The 21,714-nt window shown below is 45.2% G+C and overlaps 1 protein-coding gene across 27 annotated transcripts in view; it reads right to left on the bottom strand.

Annotated features, from left to right (window-relative positions):
- The window catches only part of DLG2 (discs large MAGUK scaffold protein 2), a 901,719-nt gene that overhangs the window by 290,716 nt on the left and 589,289 nt on the right, over positions 1 to 21,714 (bottom strand). The window lies entirely within an intron of this gene.

The raw sequence follows: 21,714 nt of genomic DNA on the forward strand, positions 1-21,714 counted from the left end.
TGAGAGAATTTGATGCTCTTCAGTTTTGGCCTCACTTCTGCTTCTAGTCTTCTCTCGGAGTGCTTAGATCCACAATTCTACTCGTCCCATGCCTTGAAAGCATGGGTCCAAGTGGTTTTCTGCTTTTCACATGCTTTCTAGGATCCAAGTACCTTTGCCCAACTACTTCCCCCCAGAAAACCAGCTCCTTAGCACTAAATTGGAGCAAACATCAATCTGGAGAAAACCCAATTGACATTTGATTCAATGGTAAATAGCAGGTTTTCCCGGGGGAAATGGTGCAACAAGTGTGGCTGAGGCCTTAGAAACACCTAGCTAGAGGCTTCGTTCTCCCACTATGTTGCTTCTGAAAGATGCAGCCAAAGTGGTCTTTTGGTATTCCTCTGGAAAGAGCTCATCTGATTTCTTTTCCTAAACAAAGGCAAAGTATTTCGGCCTTTGCCACATGACTGCAAGGTGGGCAACTGCCTCTTTGCGGGCATTGTCTGTTTGTTTCATCACATTTAATTAAATTAGTTTGCTCTGATGCCTTCGATATCAGTTATGGAGGTGGCTGAGCTTTTCACTTTGTTTTCTTTGTAGGTTTGCTTTGATGCATTTGATATCAACTATGGATATGACTGAGCTTTTCAGTTACGTATTAGTATGCTTTGCAAGGACCCACACAGACTACTCTTGATTCAGAATCCAAGATACCATTATTGGATTCCATTCCCTTTCTTCCAGTTTTCCATCCTCTCCCACTTCAGCAGTTGGTCAGCATTCTGTGCCTACTGAGAATGCTCAGTCCCCATTGGGCTGTTTTTGATTATTTCTGGATTGGGTCGCCCCCTTATTATTTTTTAAAGTACTGCAAACCTTTGGGCTTTATGAAGCCTACAATTACCTTCCTCCTATGCATGGATAGTGCTGTCTTGGACTGGCCACCCCTAGCCTATCTGTTCTGACTCTAGCTGAATATAAACAGCACTACACATATTCCACGCAATCAACTTCCAGCCTGCTAGCTGCATATTGCAGTAATCAGTATATGGAGCCAGCGAACTGGCCAAAAGTATTGAGGCAAGGAAGAAGGGCTACCCTTATGCTATGTTAGGATATCTGCCAGCCATATCAGGAGAAACTGGCCACTCTCCAGGCTCCCGGCACGATCTCCTTGTGACCTCCCTGTCTGCATTCCCAGCAGATGCAGGCAAGGTAGCAATCGGCGATCCTCCTCAAACGTGAGAAGAACACACCGCTCTCCCCCCCCCCCCAAGGCAGGGGGAAAGAGAGAGACAGAAATGTATTTACATGCCTTTATTTCTGTCTTTGCAGCATTACAGAGAAACACGTCCTCTCTCATCAGCGTCCATCAGAAGAGAGAGAAAAACTCCTCCTCCTGTACTTCCTGTACAGGTCACACTGAGCTATTTCCGGTGCTTTGCACTGAAATAAGATTCTCCCTCTGTTCCCACGGAACAGTTCCAACATTCCCATTATGTTTTGCTTTCAAGCCACCTGCTGCTCGCGGTCGCATTGCATCCATATCATAACATGCTATTCATATAATCAGTTATCAGTAATCAAGATATTCATATATGCTCACACATAATCAGGGATTACAGTATTTTATAATCCATTTTGAATCAAAGGGAAGCTGTGCCTTAGCTAACTGCAAACTGCTTGAAACAGCAAAATTAGGAGCCGACCTTTCCCCTACAAACATCCGTGTACCCTGAACAAGCGGAAGACGTGAATCAGAGATTCTGGTACAAAATCCCCTCAGATACAGGCTAAATTAGTCCACTGGAACAGGAAGAGCTAAACCACAAAATCTCCAAAACTCCCTGTCCTGTCATAACTAGGGGAGAGGTTAGACAGAGCGTCACTGCAAACAACGGAAAGCAGAAGTAGAACTCTGTGCTTGACCAGTGCTTGACCAGGAGCTGGAAGCATGGCAAGAAGCTTGCTAATTGGCTAATTTTCGCTGGCGATATCGTGACTGCCTCATGGTTGTCTCATGATCTATGATTTGCTGTGATCTGCTCAGGTATAAAGACCTCTGGATTTCTGTCAATCGGGGTCCCAGTTCCTTTTGGAAGAGATTCCAAACTGGGTCCTTATTGCCTGGCAATAAACTTCACCTTCTTATTCTCCATTGCTGCGTCTGCCTGATCCTTATTAACGCCAAGTGGGTACCCGCTTACGTTCACGTGCATCAGTATGAAACTCCCTGAGAAATAATTACACGTATAATTGGCATAGCGCTGCATGTTCCAAAAGTGGGCATTTGGTCTTACTATCAGGCTTCGGCAAAAATCAGATTCCAGGCAATCAGATTCTGGAGCCTTGGAGGGAAGTGGGTGGCTGTCCAGTTGAGCTAGACCCAGCTATCCGGCCCAATACAGAAAATCCCAGAGCATCAGTCCAAGAGCAGATGGCATGGAAGAAGGGAGTATAGTCAAACCAGGCAAGCCCAGGACAGTAATCAGGAATGATTGGGAGCAGGTGTTTAGGTAGTGCCATCATGCAAGCAATAAGGAGTGGTGGCATTTGTCTAAGCTTTTCACGGAGCAGACCCATACTGAAATGAATGTATTTAGGGCCATTAATTTCAATAGATCTACTCTGAGTAAAGTTCAGTTGAATTCCACCCAAGGTACTTGGGACTGAGAAGCAAGCCGTGCTTTCGGAATAACAGTTCACTCACACCACACCATATTTCTTCTTGATAAGGAATGCATTGGAAAACAAAAATAGACAACTGCTACCAGTGCTTGCTTTATAACATAAAACACACAACTGCTTGGTCATGTTATGATGGGACATCCAGGAAGCACAAAACAATGCAGCGACCTAAGATCATGAACCATTCACAAAATGTAATATGGATTGTCCTTGAATCTTCCTGCCACACTTGTCATCCTGCTTGGACTACTGCAATGTGCTCTACCTGGGGCTACCTTTGAAGGTGACTCGGAAACTGCAATTAATCCAGAATGCAGCAACTAGACTGGTGACTGGGAATGGCTGCCGATACCATATAACACCAGTCTGGAAAGATCTTCATTGGCTCCCAGTACCTTTCAGGGACGCGGGTGGCACTGTGGGTAAAAGCCTCAGCGCCTAGGGCTTGCCGATCGAAAGGTCGGCGGTTCGAATCCCCGCGGCGGGGTGCGCTCCCATTGTTCGGTCCCAGCGCCTGCCAACCTAGCAGTTCGAAAGCACTCCCGGGTGCAAGTAGATAAATAGGGACCGCTTACCAGCGGGAAGGTAAACGGCGTTTCCGTGTGCGGCTCTGGCTCGCCAGAGCAGCGATGTCACGCTGGCCACGTGACCCGGAAGTGTCTCCGGACAGCGCTGGCCCCCGGCCTCTTGAGTGAGATGGGCGCACAACCCTAGAGTCTGTCAAGACTGGCCCGTACGGGCAGGGGTACCTTTACCTTACCTTTCAGAGCACAATTCAAAGTGTTGGTGCTGACATTTAAAGCCCTAAATGGCCTCAGTCCTGTATACCTGAAGGAGTGTCTCCACCCCCATCATCCAGCCCGTACACTGAAGTCCAGCATCGAGGGCCTTCTGGCGGTTCCCTCACTGCAAGAAGCCAAGTTACAGGGAACCAGGCAGAGGGCCTTCTTGGAAGTGGTGCCTGCCCTGTGGAACACCCTCCCAGCAGATGTCAAGGCAATAAGCAACTATTTTACTTTTAAACGACAACTGAAGGCGGCCCTGTTTAGGGAAGCTTTTAATGTTTGATGCTGTATTGTTTTTAATATTCAGTTGGAAGCCACCCAGGGTGGCTGGGGAAACCCAGCCAGATGGGCGGGGTATAAATAAATTATTATTATTATCCTCTCCTGCCACACCAGTGTGGCGTGGTGCACCCTTTGAGAACCATAGGCGTAGATGGTGCCCTCAAACCACTGCAATTCTTGTGGTGTAAAAAGAGCACTGGCACTATGCCACCAGAGCAGTAATGGAGAACACATGTCCCTCCAGACATACGGATCTCATCGGTCTTAGCCAGCATGGGGAATGGTCAGGGATGATGGGAGTTATAGTTCAACAACATTTGGAGGGTCATAGGTTCCCCTTCCCTGTGATGAAGCGTGATTGTTGGAAACTGCAGTTCAACACAAACACCTGCATACAGGTTCCTCCCACATACTGAGTCCAACTTTTCCTTCACTGTCCCTTAGGCATCTCTTTCCTCTGAAATGGCACCCACTGGGGGCCTGGTGTTAGAAGACCCGCCTTTCCTGTGTTTCTCACTGATGTTGTCCCACCCAAACTGATGGGCACAGAGAACAACTGGGCCCTGCCATCGTGCAGGAGAACGGCAAACAAATAATGAAAAGTGATGAACAAGCCCGACTTTGTCAATGTCTTTAAAACTGGAAACCCATTGCAATTCATCAAAGCCAATTGTGTAAAAGCCAGCCACCGATTCAGCATTACATTTGCTCGGCAATTGTGTTTCATATCCTTAACAAGACCAAAAAGAAAGTGGGGGGGGGGGGAGAGGAAAAAAAGAATTAAAAAAACTGAAAGCACTTTCAAACGAAATGAGACTGAGCACTACTCATTATGCAGAGAGGGAATTCTCTTTTTTTATGAAAGGTTTCACTTTGTTCACTCATGCAATAAGACATGCCGCAGACGAGCTGAAAAGATGAATAGCTCGTAAAAATACAATCAAAAGTGGCAGCTTATCTTCACTTCTTCACAGATTCATCAGCTCAGAATTTTATTTATTTTTTTTATTTTTTAAAATTCACTGGTTTATCTCTGAGAGTAACTTGACAAGAGGGCTTTCAGAATCTCATTTAGAATTCCTGGCCTGAAACTCTTGTGTTTCTAACACCACCGCAAAGGTTAATGGCAGTCGCTACAACATATTGTGCTTTAAAAAGTTATCTTCACAGAGATTTAAGATTTCAACTTCCCAAAGCAGCATTGCCTAGAGTTGAGGGGCAGCTACATCTCTCCCCCCCCCCATTGTCATGTGTTGGGTTGGGTTAATCCATAGCTGAAGAGCTGCTTTAAAAGCTGAGGAGGTAATCTACTTCAAGATGTAGTCTGTGGGGTGGCAGACATTGTGAACTTGAGGACCACATGTCCTTCCTGGCAACATTCCAGGGGCCACCTGTCAAGGGTGGGTGGGGCCAGAGGCAAAAGGAAGTGGAGCAATGCATGCAAATGCCACCTTAGTACAATCAGGTTGTTTCTACACAGAGAGACACAGAGACCTTAAGGTACATAAGCTAGAAGCAATATCAGAGTTCAGGGACATATTCCATACTGGCAAAAGGGACAAAGCAGGAGAGGTGAGGGGTGTGGCTGCAGAGGCCATGTGACCTGGAGGTTTGGTGGGCCATATGTGTCCCTCAGATCTGAGGTTCTCAATCCCTACTGCAAATGTTAGCCAGGGATTATCAGGCATAGGTGACTTCATGCTACATTTTGGTAACTCTGATCAAGGGTGTGAGTTTGTGGTAGTGACTCGCTGTATCAAGAAGCCATACCCACACCATCTCACAGGCCACTACTAGTGGTAGCGCAGTAAATTCAGACGGGGTTGTGAGCCAAACACACCTTGAAGCCATCACATGCCTGTTTCAGAACATAGGCAAAGTTGGGTGCACTGACACAACAACCTCTCTCACCGCAGTATTTCGGTTCCACATGTGGAGCTTCGGGAACATTTTGGGCATCACGTGGCAGGACAGAGTCTCAAACAAAGATGTGCTCTACACATTCCCAGTGTATTTGCACTCCTGCCTCAGCAACGTCAATGCTGGTTTGGTCATGTCCATAGAATGGAAGGTGGCAGGATTCCCAAGGATGTGCTCTACAGTTTCAGGCACGAGGTGTGGGCAGACTCTGTGCTACAAAGATCTCTGCAAACATGACATGAAGACTGACAACAACAACAACCTCACTGTGTGGGAATCCCTTGCCGACAACCATAGTGCCTGGAGACAGTCAGGTCATGCATCCATAGCAGTGACCGGAGGAGAAATGCTTGCTGGGAAAAGAAATGCCATGGTGTACCTGTAACAGCAAAACCAGATATCTGCCCCACCTGGAATAAAACATGTATCCCCTCTATTGGTCTCTACCACCACAGCAGGGGCTATAATTCTACAATAGTTTGGCTTCATGCCCAAAGGCACACTTTCCCATTGTCTGCCAAGACAGACAGATGCCAGCAACAAGCTGTGATGGCAATGGTCTTTCTCCACAGCTGGAGTCTGAACATCAGTTGTTGGAAACCAAAGAAGGGGAGAGTGCTCTTGTGCCCAGGTCCTGTTTGCAGGTTCCCTACAGTGAGAACAGGCTGCTGGACCAGATGGGCTACTGGCCTGATCCAGCAGGGGACTTCTTTTGTTCTTAAGTTCTTATATATCTGCTGAGGAAATGCATAGGCTAATTTGGGTTTTGAACACTGAAATTGTGCCTTGTTTTATCACATGGCTTTCCGGAACTAACAAGTGACGCAGTAATAAAGGCTCTAACCAAGGCATACAGCAAAATGAAAATCCAATATGCTAATTATATGAACATGTAGATTGGGAACCGGCTGCATATTCTCAACAGAGCAATTTTTGCTAAATGCGGTGATTGTGAAGTGGGAAATGCAGTGATTGCGAAGTGGGAATTGTAGAACTCAACTGTACCAATTGTTATTTATCACACAAGATACACAGACAGGCCTCACTTGAGCATACCTTGGCTCTAGTGTGCTTTTAGTGCAGTTTTGCCATCTCAGATCATAATTTCATTGTAGCACAGCAGAATCTGTCTGGGGCCAATTAAAACCTAACAACCTACCTGGGGAGAGTATTAATATCCCCAGAAAGCAAACCCCTGTCATGTCTCGTTGCTTAAGTAAAGAAGGCACCGTAGGCTATTAAAATGCAGGCAGGAGCAACAAACATGATTAAGGGGCTCAGAAAGATTGACAATTTTCTCTACATAATGGCAGCAGACCCAGAGAACTGTCAATAAAGCTCGGCTAAATGGAGACTGAAGGGCTGGAGGAACCGGGACAAGAGAACCGTCAACATGCATTTGAAAGAAACAAATGCTCTCCCTGCATGAAAATTACTGTTTTGAGGACGGCAAAAAACAGCCGGGTGTACAAAAAATAGGGAAAGGAAGTCAATTCAAAGCAAGGTGGGGGATGAGACAGAAAACTCAACTTTTGATGCGCTGTTGAAACTGCCTCTTCCTTCGCATCTCATCACAACAAAAGTGTGCCAGTAGAGATCAGCAGATTTCAGCACTCGCCAAGACCCACATTTCAGTAGGAGACTCGGTGCTGACCACTCCCAATAACTCCTGAGCTTCCTTGCTGTTCCTGCCTGTTCACGTGCCCACCCTGACTATATAACTCACAGGTGGGGTATTTTTTCAGTCTGAATGATGCAATCCCTTCCGAGCATCCTTCACTGTCATCATCCACTCCCAGAGACAAGCAATGTCCTGAGTGAGGTTAGAAGAGCATCTTGCCTTATGCCAGGGATGGAGAACTTATGTCTCCAAATATGTTGTTGGACTACACCTGTCATCAACCTCCCATCAGCCAATGAACAGGATACTGTACTAGATGGGCATTTGGTCTAATGCAGTAGGCTTTTGTGTCCGCAGCCCTGATCCTTCACCCCATAACCATTGTGTAATTGTGACCACACCTGGGCAACCACATTCCAGGCACCTAGCAAAACAGCAATGGATGCACCACCAAGAAAGGAAAGAGACTGTATCTGCATTTCCCAAGCAACAAAATATTGCTGGGAAAATGGCACTGCTCCCAACAGAAGCTTCTCGATATGTTGAGTGGACTCTGCATTATAAATGAGAAGCAAACTGGCCATTTCTGATTTCTAAAGAAAGATCCCGATTGCATGAACATTGCAGATTTCAACTGTAGCTGGATGCACAGTGATAAGTGGAGCTCTGTAGTTTAACAGAATTACTATAGCGAGATTGAGCAAAACCCATTTAACAAGGAGTTTAGAATGCATTATTTAGCAGATGGTGCCATAAAATATTTACTAACAAGACGGGGAAAACTCCCAACAAAAAACACAGGCAGCACAGGGAAAAACTGAAAGAGGGCTCTTTGAAGACATCTCTAGGATGATACAGTAAGAGTTTTTGCAAACAAAATCTATCATACAGGACCCAAGATGATGGTGTACATTAACAAAGAGCCATTCCAGAGAGGCAGCTTTGCAAACTCACAAGAACCCACCATTATACATTTGCAAATGGCGGACGCTGCTGTTGGCATCCGTTCGTCTTAGGAGATAATGGAAGAGTGCACCTTTGGGGCAAGGTCAAATCACTGGAGAATTACCATGCCTGCTGCGGCTGCAGAGGCTGATACAGGAGAGACCTGTTTTGTTGCAGCTGGGGCAGGTGAAGGCGTCCAGTTGTGCTGCTGCAGATGCACCATGACATTTCTTCTCTCTGCACTTCTCCCAGAGATCATTCCTCCTCTGGTCACTGCTATGCTTCCCTGCCTCCATTTGTTGAAAAGATGCACATCACAATAGGGTCTTTGAACAAGCATTTTTTTGTAGTAGGCAGAAATTGCGAAGGGATGTGCGTGTTTTCAAAAGCTTGGAGAAACTTCCAGGGAGCTCCAACTGGCCATAACTGTTCCCTGGTCTGATTCTCCAAGTGTCTAGGAATGCCTGTCCATCGTTCCCACTTTTATTTAGCACAGGAAATGCCAGTGCAGTGGCAGCAAACACAATTACTACATAAAGGATGGACTGGTTTTTGTCTGAGCTCAAAAGCTCCACTGTGCTGAATTTCTGGACCGCTGGAATTTGGGAGCACTGAAGCTAGCACACCTAATCCCCAAACTGAGGGCAGGACAGATATACCCCTAATACACTAGTGAGCTGCAGCCTGATAGGAGATTCCACTTCTGGCCTCGAATGCACTCCATAAAGAACCGACTTATGTGCCATTGCTTTAATTCAGGGTTAAGAAGGTCTCACCTCCCTTCAATAATTTTGTCCTGCTTCCATCAAGACCACTGCTTCCTTGGATATATGGGCTTATACTGGAATGGGGAAGGACCACAGCTCAGTGGTAGAGGATCTGCTTTGCATACCGAAGATCCAAGGTTCAATCCCCAGCAACTCCAGATAGGGTTGGGTATGTTCCTCACATCAAAACACTGGAAAGTTGCTGGCAGTCACTGTAGACAATATTAGCTTATACTGAGCCAGTCCATTGGGCCATCCATATGTTAGTTCATATAGTGTGGATTAGGCAGCTGGCTTCAGAATATGGACATATCAAAATTCTCCAGTACTTCTGCTCTTACGCTGGACCCATTGCTACCTGTTCTCTTCTGAGTATCTTTCCATTCCTTATCCACTTCTAAGGATAACCAACTTTATCCGCTTAGATAATCAACAACTTTCTCTTATAATTTCCACAACAGCATGAAAGCGGAACACCTAGAAAAGAAAAATTGATTCGACATGATCTACCCCAAAGGATATGCAAATCCAAAAGAAGAGTTTCCTTTTATCTCTCCTGAAACTGCTGCCATAATCAATTCCATTGAGTGACCCTGAGTTTTAGCATGTGCGTAGGAGGTGGGGAGAAAATTCATTTCTCCGTACCAGTTATAATGTCATGCTCATTCTACTTCTTCCAAGTGGCCAGAAGTTCCAGGGATAGAATGCTAATCCAGTCGCACCTTCCTTTGGAAGGAGGTCACTGAATCCTTATTAGAAAATTTTGCATACTTGCATTCATTTACCAATATAAATGTCTCATTCTTAAACACCAGAGTCCGTCGCTTCTGTGCCAGATCTCTGCCAGCACCTTAAGATGCTTATGGAGCCCACCTTCAGCTCTCTTCCATATTTGTCTGCCCCAAAATGCAGTTTCTCATCATTTGAAGGCACCGAGATCACACCTCTTTCAGCTAGTTGTGGTGGGGCATCCCCCTTTCAAGTTTATCATTAGCCCTCTTCAAGCGTTCAGGACATGTGCTTCCACACGTGGGAAGGATGCAAGGATATATTCAAAGACTCACAGAGTTGGAAAGGACCACAAGGGTCACATACTTCAACTCCCTGCAATGCAGGAATCACTGAGTGCAACAGCTTTTCCCTTTCTCCTCCAATTGAGGTTCCAATCATCTTCCAACTCACAGAGAATGAGCTTGAAAAGCAGGGAGCAACTTTGACTCTTAGCGGCTCCCTGCATGTTACAGAACCAGGGTTCTAATATATGTGGGACATGCCCAGATGGTTAGGAACCTCACCATTTTCAAAGGAACAAGAACAGGGGCAGAGCTTGCATGCTCACCCCGTGGTCCATTCTGAACGCTCCAACCGTCCAGGAGATCAGTTACAGAAATGAACCTCCCTAACAAAAATGAAGGTTCTAGGCAATTCTGCCGAAACTATTAAGGCAGTCACTAGCAGTACCCACTACTCTATTAATCTGCTCTTGGCCAAACTTCCATTCTGACAACAATCATTTTATAAACCTCACAGTAACTAGCCTTTTATTTCAAAGAGGTGTGAGGACAGGGAGAGACCTCTGACTTTTAAATCCTCCCCTTTAAATGGCAATCATCACCATCCTCCAACATTCATCCAACTTCCCTTACCTGTGCTGGAAGACGGGAAGTTCCTGTTTCATTCTTTTTAAGGGAGGAGGAGAGAGTTCTCAGCAGGAAAAGACAGCCAGGACCCTCAGGAACGCACGACTTCGGCATTCCGAAAGAAGTCCTTCAGATGAAGTAGTGCCACAGATGCACGGGCAAAGGGAATTCAGGATGTGTTATGTAAATTTCCTAATTAGATGTGCTATCAGATTGCTATCTCGCAAATAAAATGTTAATCAGAAGCTCTTCTTTTTGACGGATAAGGAGGGTTGGGGGGGAGAGACAGATGTTTCACTGTGGGATAATCTTACTGTACCCACCCTTGTTGCATTTTTCTCTGCAGGGAAAAGACTTGAAACTAGAGCAAAGCTGCCTACTCCTCATCCGTTCGTGTTCTGCATTCGTTTTTTTGGGGGGGGAGAGCTGTGGCTCATTGATAGAGCACCAGCTTTTTATGCAAGAGAGCTCAGCTTCAAACCTCGGCATCTCCATGTGTCTATTTATTATTTTGATTTGTATGTGCATTTTAAATCCCTGGAAAATGAGATGATGAAGAAGAAGAGTTTGGATTTGATATCCCGCCTTTCACTCCCTTTAAGGAGTCTCAAAGCGGCTAACATTCTCCTTTCCCTTCCTCCCCCACAACAAACACTCTGTGAGGTGAGTGGGGCTGAGAGGCTTCAGAGAAGTGTGACTGGCCCAAGGTCACCCAGCAGCTGCATGTGGAGGAGTGGAGACGCGAACCCGGTTCCCCAGATTACGAGACTACCGCTCTTAACCACTACACCACACTGGCTCTACACCACTGCAGGGCATCTCCAGCTGTACAGGAACCAGATGGCTCCAGAGGGTGGACCAGAACAACGATGGGGGCAGATCTAATGTGGTCACAGCTGTGGTCCATTCTGAATACCTGAAGAGGGCACTGCCCATCCAGGAAGCCAGCTGTTGAGAGGAATCTCCCTAAGAAAAATGAGATATAAGGGAAGATTCCAAAAAGGGATATTTCTATCCCAGACAAATATAAACACCAATGGCACTCAAGGGGTGGTATCAGCTAAGTTTTACTGGGAGCAGACCCACTGAAAGTAATGAACATGGCAAAGATTCATTACTTTCAATAGGTCTACTCTAAGAAAACTTCAGTTGAATGCCACGCACTATGTCTTAAAAGCCATAAAATCTGCTCCATTACTGCAGGGTTGGGGAACCCATGGCCAGGCATACGTTCTTGGACTCCAAGTCCCATCGCCCTTGACTACTGGCCATCTTGACTGGGGCTGATGGGAGCTGAAGTCTAACACAACTGGAGGGACACAGGTTTCCCCACCACTGCTCCAATGTTTCTCCTGTCCACTTTAACCTGTAAACACTTTGGGTTGCAAAGATTTATCTATGTTACCTGTGCACACAGAGTGTGAACTGAGGGCACACACAGAGCACAGCCATCATGGCTAGCAGCCATCGATAGCCTTTTGAATTTGTGAATTTGTATAATGTTCTTTTAAAGCCATCCAAGTTGATGGCCATCACCACTTCCTGTGGGAGCGAATGCCATAGTTTAACTATGCACAATACCCAAGAATATTCAGCAAAAGCCCTTCCCTGCATTTTGATACCCACAAATAGCATGGATGCCATATTTGCTCAGCCCTGGAAATATAATGTTACCCTTCGCTATCCTTTCTCTGCAGTAACAGCTCTCACATTTTTACTTCATTCTGTATCACAGTAGTTCCACAGAGAGTCCACCTATGCTCAGCTTCTAGATTTGAAGAGCATTGGACTTTGACAACGGAGACCTGAAGTCCAGAGCTCTACAAGCCACAAAGTCCCCTGGATGACATTTGGTCCAATGTTTTCTCTGTGCTTGATTGACTTTACAGGGGTTGTCAATCTAACACTGGATAAGTCCCCTTCAAGCTCCCTGGCAGAAGGGGTAGTTCAAGAAAGAAAGAATTTTGCAGTGCTTCATCGCATGGGAGAACAGCTCAATAATCTCGTCATTTATATTCACGGGGTCCTGATCCCTGATGACAGCCCGTAACAGATGCTTTAGAGGAAAGAGGAAGGTAACCCCAATGTGGGTAATTAAATAACAGCTTGCCCCACTTTGGAGTTGTGTTATGCCCTCAGGCACGAGGGGGGAGTTCTTCTAGGTGACAATGTACAGTGGTGCCCCGTAAGACGAATGCCTCGCAAGACGAAAAACTCGCTAGACGAAAGAGTTTTCCATTTTTTGAGTCGTTCCGCAAGATGAATTTCCCTATGGGCTTGCTTTGCAAGACGAAACGTCTTGCGAGTTCGTTTCCTTTTTCTTAAAGCCACTAAGCCGTTAATAGCCGCTAAGCCGCTAATAGCAGCTAAGCCGCTAATAGCAGCTAAGCCGCTAAGCCGTTAATAGCCGCTAAGCTGCTAAGCCGCTAATAGCTGTGCTTCGCAAGACGAAAAAACTGCAAGACGAAGAGACTCGCGGAACGGATTAATTTTGTCTTGCGAGGCACCACTGTATTCCATAGCTCAGCCAGAATGACTCACTACAAGCTGCCAGCGCCTTGCGGCAGAACAGGATTGTATTAGAGGGTAAGGTTAAGGAAACCATTGGGTGATTGGGGGGAGAAGAGCTTCAGCTGGAGGAGTAAAACTCAGAGGCAGTAATATCAGGATTTGGAGGCAGAGTGTGATCGCCAGCAACTGGCATTCTGAAACACACCACCTCTTATTCTGAACTTAGCATATAGCCATCATATACCAGTAGTCAGTAGCAGTCTTATATTACCATATAGGATATTTTCTTGGAGTTGTATCCAATATGGCACTAAGTAAGCATCCCATGAACACAAGGATTTCTGCTTGTAAAATGGGACTTCCCCTTCTCTCCCCCTAAATCTATTTCTAAGGGTTCCCCCAACCCTCCAGAACAGTTTTGTGGAGGGTGCAGGTCATGCATGGGGAGAGGCGATGGAAAAAAGTCTTGTTGCCCAAGTGGAACTCCTTGAGATGATGGGATGAATTACTTGAATACCAGCCTTGGAAAGCATGTTGGGTGGAAAGGTCTTGGAGGATTAAGAAAAATAACAATGATTCACAAATGCTTGTCCTATTTCAATACTACCACCTAGCAAGAAGGCTGTTCTCCATAGCTGCTGACTGAGTATCTGACAGAATTTAGCCTGCATGGCTATAGCCAGGAGCAGATCAGGGATGGCATATGGTGGAGCAATAACTGGAAATGCCAGCCAATTTAAAAAGTCAGTTCAGAACATCACAGTGTGTGCTCACACAGGCTGTGGGGAAACAGTTTAGGCATGCAACTGACCATCTGCTGAACACCTGGTTGTCCACTTCAGACCCAGTTCCAAGTTACTTATCAAGGCCCTCACATTCTGATTCACTGGTCACCAATGTGGCACTCTTGAGGTCTTCCCCTGGCACCATGAAGCCTCTAAGCCACCCCCTCCCCACGGTCACGAGGCTGTGGTTGTGGCTGAAAAGTACATAGAGCTGAAGGAGGAAGTTGGGAGAGCGATGCAAGCTAATTCATATCAACATTCTGTAGGCATATAATTGCACGACTCAGATCTCTCTGTCTCTCCTTTCTCTCTCTCATTTTTCTTTCTCTTTTCAAAACACTGTGCACTCCTGAGATTTATTGGTAAACAATCAATATCTCCTACAATGTTTGGTAAACAAAACAGAACAAAACAAAACATCTGGACAAAAAAAGAGAGTCCTAGCTTTGATTTTGTTCTCTAGATCTAATAATGTACACTGATTTTGCCATCAAGGCATAATCCCATATTTTATCATGCCATTCTTTAATAGACAGTATATGCAAAAGTCTCCTCTGTGCTGTAGACTGTACAACTATGGAGAAGCTCATTCAGGCGCTAATTCAAGTGTGGTACAGGGATCCGAAAATCAACAGTGACTGTTCAAAACTAGTAGACTCCATGCCAAACCGTGTTCAAATGCTACTTAAAAATAGAGGAAGTCATATCTGTTACTAATGTACATATATGTGAGTTTAATCAGCGCCTGAATTAGCTTCTCCATAGTTGTACAGTCTACAGCACAGAGGCAACTTTTGCATATAGCCCACAAATTCTCAATGAGATTTACGTCTGGGGAATTCCCTGGCCAGTCAAGAACCTGTGTTTGCTGCTCTGTCGTGAATTTCTTCACCACTTTCAATGTGTGACGGGGGCTAGGTCTTGCTACAATATCCCTGTACTGTCAGGATACCTCTTTTCCAACTCTGGAATAACTCTCTTTTGTAGAACCTCAATATATTGTGGCGAGCGCATCATTCCTTCTATTGGCTGCAGGCTTCTGACACCATAATAACTGAAGCACCCCTCAAACATCTTCTTTTGTGGGTGCTTGACAGACTGATCAATGTGGCATAGAAAACATGCTTTGTTTCAATTAATTTGCACAAGGGTGTAGAAGCTAATCCCCACTTTCCTTCATATAAAATTCCACCTCTGCCCACCAATAAGGAGTCAAGTCCTTGTGGTCTTGCTTCAGAGAATCATTCAACTGGGTGCAGATATTTACCAGATCACATCTGTAGTACAAGTTATTTGGGCACCAGAGGTAGAATATCCCACAAACACCTTTCGCTTCCCTTGACATCATGGTCATAAAAAGAAATAACAACTATCTGCTGCATTTTCATGACACCCAAAATCTGTTGCTGGCGGCAGCTGCCTCACTCTGCCTAATGGTAGAAATGGCCCTGGAGATACCTAAACATGAAAGGGGTGTAGTAGCATGGCTATCCAGAGATGAATAGAGATACAGATTCTTCCAAGTAGAGAAGGGGAAACAATAGCATTAATCAACTCTGAATAGGCAGAAATCTGTACAGGAAAGGAAAAAAACAGCTGATTCAGTTCCTCCTCTGTCTGAATAGCACAGCAGCTGGTTGATATTATCAGCAGTCAAGAACTTGATGGCACTCTGAAACTTCAAATATGTGGTTGAGGCGACTCATGGGCCTCTTAAGTGGCAACTTACAACCTGGAAGTCCTGTATGGAGATATGCTTTAGACCAGGCATGTTTGGCCCTCCAGCTGTTTTGGGACTACAATTCCCATTATCACTGACAACTGGTCCTGTTAGCTAGGGATGATGGGAGTTGTAGTCCCAAAACAGTTGGAGGGCCAACTTTGGCCATGCCTGCTTTGGAACATAGGAGCCAACTCCTAGGGACTGTGGGGGCTTCAGCCCACACAATAAAATAATTGAGGGGGTTGGGACCCCCCAAAAATTGATGGACATTCCTATTCAAATGTTGTGTGTGCACTGCGTCATGGGGTTGATTATGTGGAGCGGGGCTTACCTGGGCCCCCAAAATATTTCATTCAAGTTGGCGCCTCTGCTTTAGAAATTGAACCTGCATGCAAAGCAGGTGTTTTCCACTGAGCTTTGGTCCTCCACTATCAACACATAGAGCAATCACTTTCTTTCACAAGGACAGACCTTTCAGGGAGGGGACCACATAAATGGAATCAGCCTCCAATATGTCCTAGAGGAGACAGTTAAAACACAGAGAATGTTAAATCCCATGGCCATTTGGGGACAGCAGCAATTAAAATAATAGGCTTTAATTCTAGGTGGAGGCATCTTCATCTGCTATGGCCCACCAAGGTCTTTTGTTTTACGCCAAAAACGTTCTCCACCTAAATTCTAACAATCGTTTTGAACAAAAATTCCAGAAACTCCTCTATGAAATTCCTGAAAATCAGGTCCAGCCTCTTCTCCCTTATGGTGGCACCTAAATGAAGCTTTCGTGGAGATGTCAGGGTTTTGAAACAAACTTGCATAAGCAAACACACAGTTAACCCCCCACCCCCACCCCAATAATTGCCATAAAATGGTTTGGAATGGAAAGGCTCTGGAACTGAGTAGGTGTTAAGAACTATTTGTCATTGTAGATGTTGAGAACTGCTATTTATCACCGTCAGCACTCAGGTGTCAAAAGTGTCCTGGCATTGGTAACCTCAAGAGTGGATTATTGAAACATGCTCTATGTAGTGCTTCCCTTGGACTTAGCCTAGAAGCTGTAGCTGGTGCAAAAAGCAGCCAAAATTAATGCAGATTACTAAGGAGAAAGAGGTGTGGGAGGGGGACTCACCAGGTCTCTGGGACTGTAGTATAATGCATGATGTGAGTTTTGTGGCGGTGGTTGCTAAGACAGATTTATCCAGCAGCTAAGTGCTTTCATGGACTCTCTAAGTAGGACTCTAATGGCCATTTCTCAGCTGTCTTTGCTGTCTTACTGAATTACCTATTATCCAAGTATACAGCAAGCAGAAACATGATACTCCAAAACAGAATATCAACACAGGAGCCCTAGAAGAATCTACTGGATGCGCCCAAGGTCTCTGGGTGCAAAGGAGGCCATAGAGTGTGCTTGTTGATGGTTGCACTGAGCATCAGGGTTAAGAAAATGAAGGTGCGTTTGTGTGGGGGTGGGGGGAGAGAGAGAGAGATTGGCTTCAGACCCAGGAAGATCCATCCACAACTTACGAGCACAGATCAATGGACCTGTCAGTTTTGGTTTCTCTTTTTTCCAACCTTAAATTCAATTCAACCAATCTCCGCATGGGTTGGTGATTTTTCTGCATGAAAATCTGTACGCATTTTCATATGCATTTCTCAGAGAACATCATGAGAAAGGCATTCAGATTGCCTGAAAAGAGGCATATGCCGAGTGAAACTGTACATTAGGACAAAATTTCTCTGAATGTTTTTAACGTTCTCGTGAATGCACACACACTTCCCTTTTTTCCTTTTTGCTAATGTATGTGTGTTGGTATCCATTCTTTGGTCAGAATGAGAGATTGACGCTTCAATTTGTGCATCAGTTTGGGAGATGCAAATTTGGTAAAAAGGTAAAGGGACCCCTGACCATTAGGTCCAGTCATGACCGACTCTGGGGTTGCAGCACTCATCTCTCTTTATTGGCTGAGGGAGCCGGCATACAGCTTCAGGGCATGTGGCCAGCATGACTAAGCCGCTTCTGGGGAACCAGAGCAGCGCACGGAAACACCGTTTACCTTCCTGCCAGAGCGGTACCTATTTATCCACTTGCACTTTGATGTGCCTTCGAACTGCTAGGTTGGCAGGAGCTGGGACCGAGCAACGGGAGCTCAATTCATGGCGGGGATTCAAACCGCCAACCTTCTGATCAGCAAGTCCTAGGCTCTGTGGTTTAACCCACAGTGCCACCCACGTCCCAAGCCACCCACATTAAAATGAGAATGGAATAAATCTCTCTTTCACCTCTACCAACCTCCATCTCACCAAAATGGAGTTTGCATTAGCAACATGCAAGCAAGGGCATTCTTAGGGCCCACCACCAAAACATGGGCCCTGGAAACTTGCCCATGAGGATATGCCGCCAAAGTCCTGGCACCTATTCTACATAGGTGAACCTGGAAGAGGGCAATAGGCCATAGCTCAGTAGGTAGAGTATCTGTCCAATCCCTGGCATCTCCAGGTAGGGCTGGGGAATGTACCTGTCTGAAACCCTGGGAATCTGCGGCCAATCGCTGTAGACAACATGGCGTGGTGTGTGTGTGTGTGTGTGTGTGTGTGTGTGTGTCAGTCATCTGTCTTGGTATAAGACAGCTTCCTATGTTGCTAAATTGGGAAAGGGAGATGAGTGGCCTGAAGGCAAGTACCGGTAACTTGCCGCCCCTCCCCATTTATTCCTCGTTTGCTCATCCTTTGGAGTCGCTTGAAGGAGAAGTACTTTTACATGTAGCATAGGGCATTTAATCAGTAGCATAGGGCATTTAATCAGTGACAGCACCCCACGACTAGCTCCTGAGATAAAGGTAAAGGTAAAGGGACCCCTGGCCATTAGGTCCAGTCGTGGCCGACTGAAATACACTTTGCCTCTTTGTTTTTCCAAGACTTACTCAAGGCACAGACGAAGCCAAGATTGCACACTGTAGTAATCATATACTATATCATATAATACTAAATATAATTCCCCTGCTTCCCGCAAGCTAGTTCTACGGCTGATTCCAAATATAGGGTATTTAAACTGAAATGGCACTGTTTTATCCATTTGCTGGAGCCTCTGCACATTTCTACATGGTCCAGCAGTTTCTGGCGCCTCTTTGTGACATTCAGGCTGGAAAAACAGCAATGGCAAGGTTGCAAACTAACATTAATTGTCCTTCCGATCCAGGAAAGACAGAAGGGCTCAAGCGCTTGAAAGTGCAGGTGTGAAGTGGCAGCTGGCATGGCTCCCCCAACCCAACAGACATAAAAGGAGGACACAGAGCAACACTGAGAAGAGCAAGCAGCTGCTGAAGGCAGAAGCCCACATAACACTGTATTTGCTTTTCATCTCTGGAAAGGTCTTGAACAAGAACATGTTCATAGGAAGGCAAGGACAAGAACATCTTGTCCTGCATCCCTGTTCTCACAGTGGCCAACCTGGTGCCTATGGAGAGCCCAGGAGGAGGACCTGAGGGCAACAGGCGCTTGCCCAACTTGTGCTCACCAGCTTACTGCCTCCAATGATGGAGGTATGGGAACAGATGGAGGTCGGTGGGAGGGAGGGAGGCAAAAGGAAGCTTGGGAGCAAAGTTAAGAAAGAGAGGAGGAGAAGGCAGTGTATGATGCTGAGGACGATTATTAGAATCTCAAGGTCTACCAATATGAACCAAGTGTAAAATAGTAGCATAGGGCATGCAATCAGTGACAGCGCCCCACGACTAGCTCCTGAGATAAAGGTAAAGGGACCCCTGACCATTAGGTCCAGTCGTGGCCGACTCTGGGGTTGCGGCACCCATCTCACTTTATTGGCCGAGGGAGCCGGCGTACAGCTTCCGGGTCATGTGTCTAGCATGACTAAGCTGCTTCTGGCGAACCAGAGCAGTGCATGGAAACGCCATTTACCTTCCCGCCTATTTATCTACTTGCACTTTGAAGTGCTTTCAAACTGCTAGGTTGGCAGGAGCAGGGACCGAGCAACGGGAGCTCACCCCGTCGCGAGGATTCGAACCCCCGACCTTCTGATCAGCAAGTCCTAGGCTCTGTGGTTTAACCCACAGCACCACCCATGTCCCTAGCTCCTGAGATAGTCTGCATATAAAAGTATCAACACCATCCCTATTTTACCATAAACTCAATTTGTTCCCTGCTCTTTACTATAAGGTTCCAGTGCAGGTCACAACAATCTAAAATACATCTGGTGCGGCTTCTGATTGAGTGCAGGAAGCTCCTGCAGCCAATTGGATGCCGTGCCTTGGTTTTCGAACTATTTCGGGAGTTGAACAGACTTTCGGAACAGATTAAATTTGAGAACCAAGGTACCACTGTACATTAGAACAGTTTAAAGCAATTTACAGTCACAAGAATAGGATGGGTTCACACACACACACACACACACACACACACACACACACCAGGTGACAAAGGGCAGAGTACAAATGTGTGTCTTCAGCATTCATTGAAAGCTGCATAATTTCTGTGGGGAGTTCAACAAATTAGGAGCGGCAACAGAGAAGGCCCTCTCCCAGGCCTCTGCCACCATCCTGAGCTTCTGAGGGCAGTGGAACCCTCTTCCAATCTTCCAATAGTTTGCTTTACAATATAAACAATCCCACACTCCAATACAGTAGCAATTTAATCTTTTTTTGACCTGCATTCTTATCCCATTACTTTGATCTGGATTATGTAATTTTGGGTGAATGTGTTGACTCTAAGATAATCTTTTTTAAAAACAGAAACAAAACCCCATTACCAGCCTCAGAAAACCCGACTCAGGGAGATTGCACTGAAAGAACACCTTTTAATTATTGCTACAGACTTTTATAACAGCATTGCTTCATTTTATCCTCAGTACAAAGATGCTTTGGGGTCTAATATGCTCCATTTAATGGGAAAGTAATAAAGGCATCTAACATCCTTTCTACTTCCAGTTCCAAATACTAGGGAATATACTGATAGATTTTAAAACTAACAGTAGTGGGCATTTTTGACTGTGTGCTAGTTGGGAACCAGGACTATTAGAAACCTTTAAATACCCAGATAGAAAACATGTCAGCTTAACACCTTCTTACACTAATCAAAACGAGTAATATGCTATTGAGGAGCAAAGGATCCTGGGAACTTTAGATGGTTAAGGGTTCTGGGAGCTGTTAAGAGACCCCTCAGCACACTTACCAATCAATAGCACCCAGATTCTTAGGATGTGTGTGTGTCAATAACTGTTAACGTAGTATAAGAGTTCATGAGCATATGGTGTGGCTGTGGCCTTTGCCCCCAGAGTACATCTTTGAAAGCAGCTTTCTCCTGCCAACAATCTCTAGATTGTAAACTTACTGAGGGCAGAGACCAGCCCTTTTTCTTTCCTATTTAAAATGTCACTCTGCAAACTGATGGTTCTGAATACATCCTTACATGTGTAGCGCACCTTTTAAAATGTTTTCAATTTCAGATCAGTATTTAATAATAGCAGCAGTGCTAACAACAACAACATTGCAATATTCAGTTATATTCAAAGTGCATTTCCTTTGCACTTTCTCTTTCAGGAAACTGAGACCTAACCCGTCTTCCAAAATGTAACACTACAGGCAGAGAAAATGAGACTGACAAGCTGGATTTTTCAAACATTAGGCTTCATTTCCCCATACCCTGAGAGTGTTATGTTGTAAGTAAGATGTGTGTTTTGTTCCTTGTGGAAATAAATATATATATATCACACTGCACAGTCTAAAGCCAACACGGCTGTACTGAGATGTGGTGTTATACTGCTTTTCTATTCATTTTTTATTATTATTTTTAAAAAATTCTACAAAGAAAACATCTATGTGCTTAGAAGGACTCTTACACTGTGCACCATCATAATACTTTATTCAGCTTTTGGTTCCTTATTCTTCTCCTCATGACATTATATTAATTCAAGTAATTAAAAAGGCACCACAAAGATTTGGCAGGATATTGAAGCAGAAGTTTCTGAATAAGATTACAGTGACTGACAGAGAAATTGTGTGTGTGTGTGTGTGTGTGTAGTAGGACACACACACAAGCATTTGTGTATGTGTGGAGCA

Source organism: Podarcis muralis, chromosome 4 (assembly GCF_964188315.1).
Source record: "Podarcis muralis chromosome 4, rPodMur119.hap1.1, whole genome shotgun sequence".
NCBI classification, from domain to species: Eukaryota; Metazoa; Chordata; class Lepidosauria; order Squamata; family Lacertidae; genus Podarcis; species Podarcis muralis.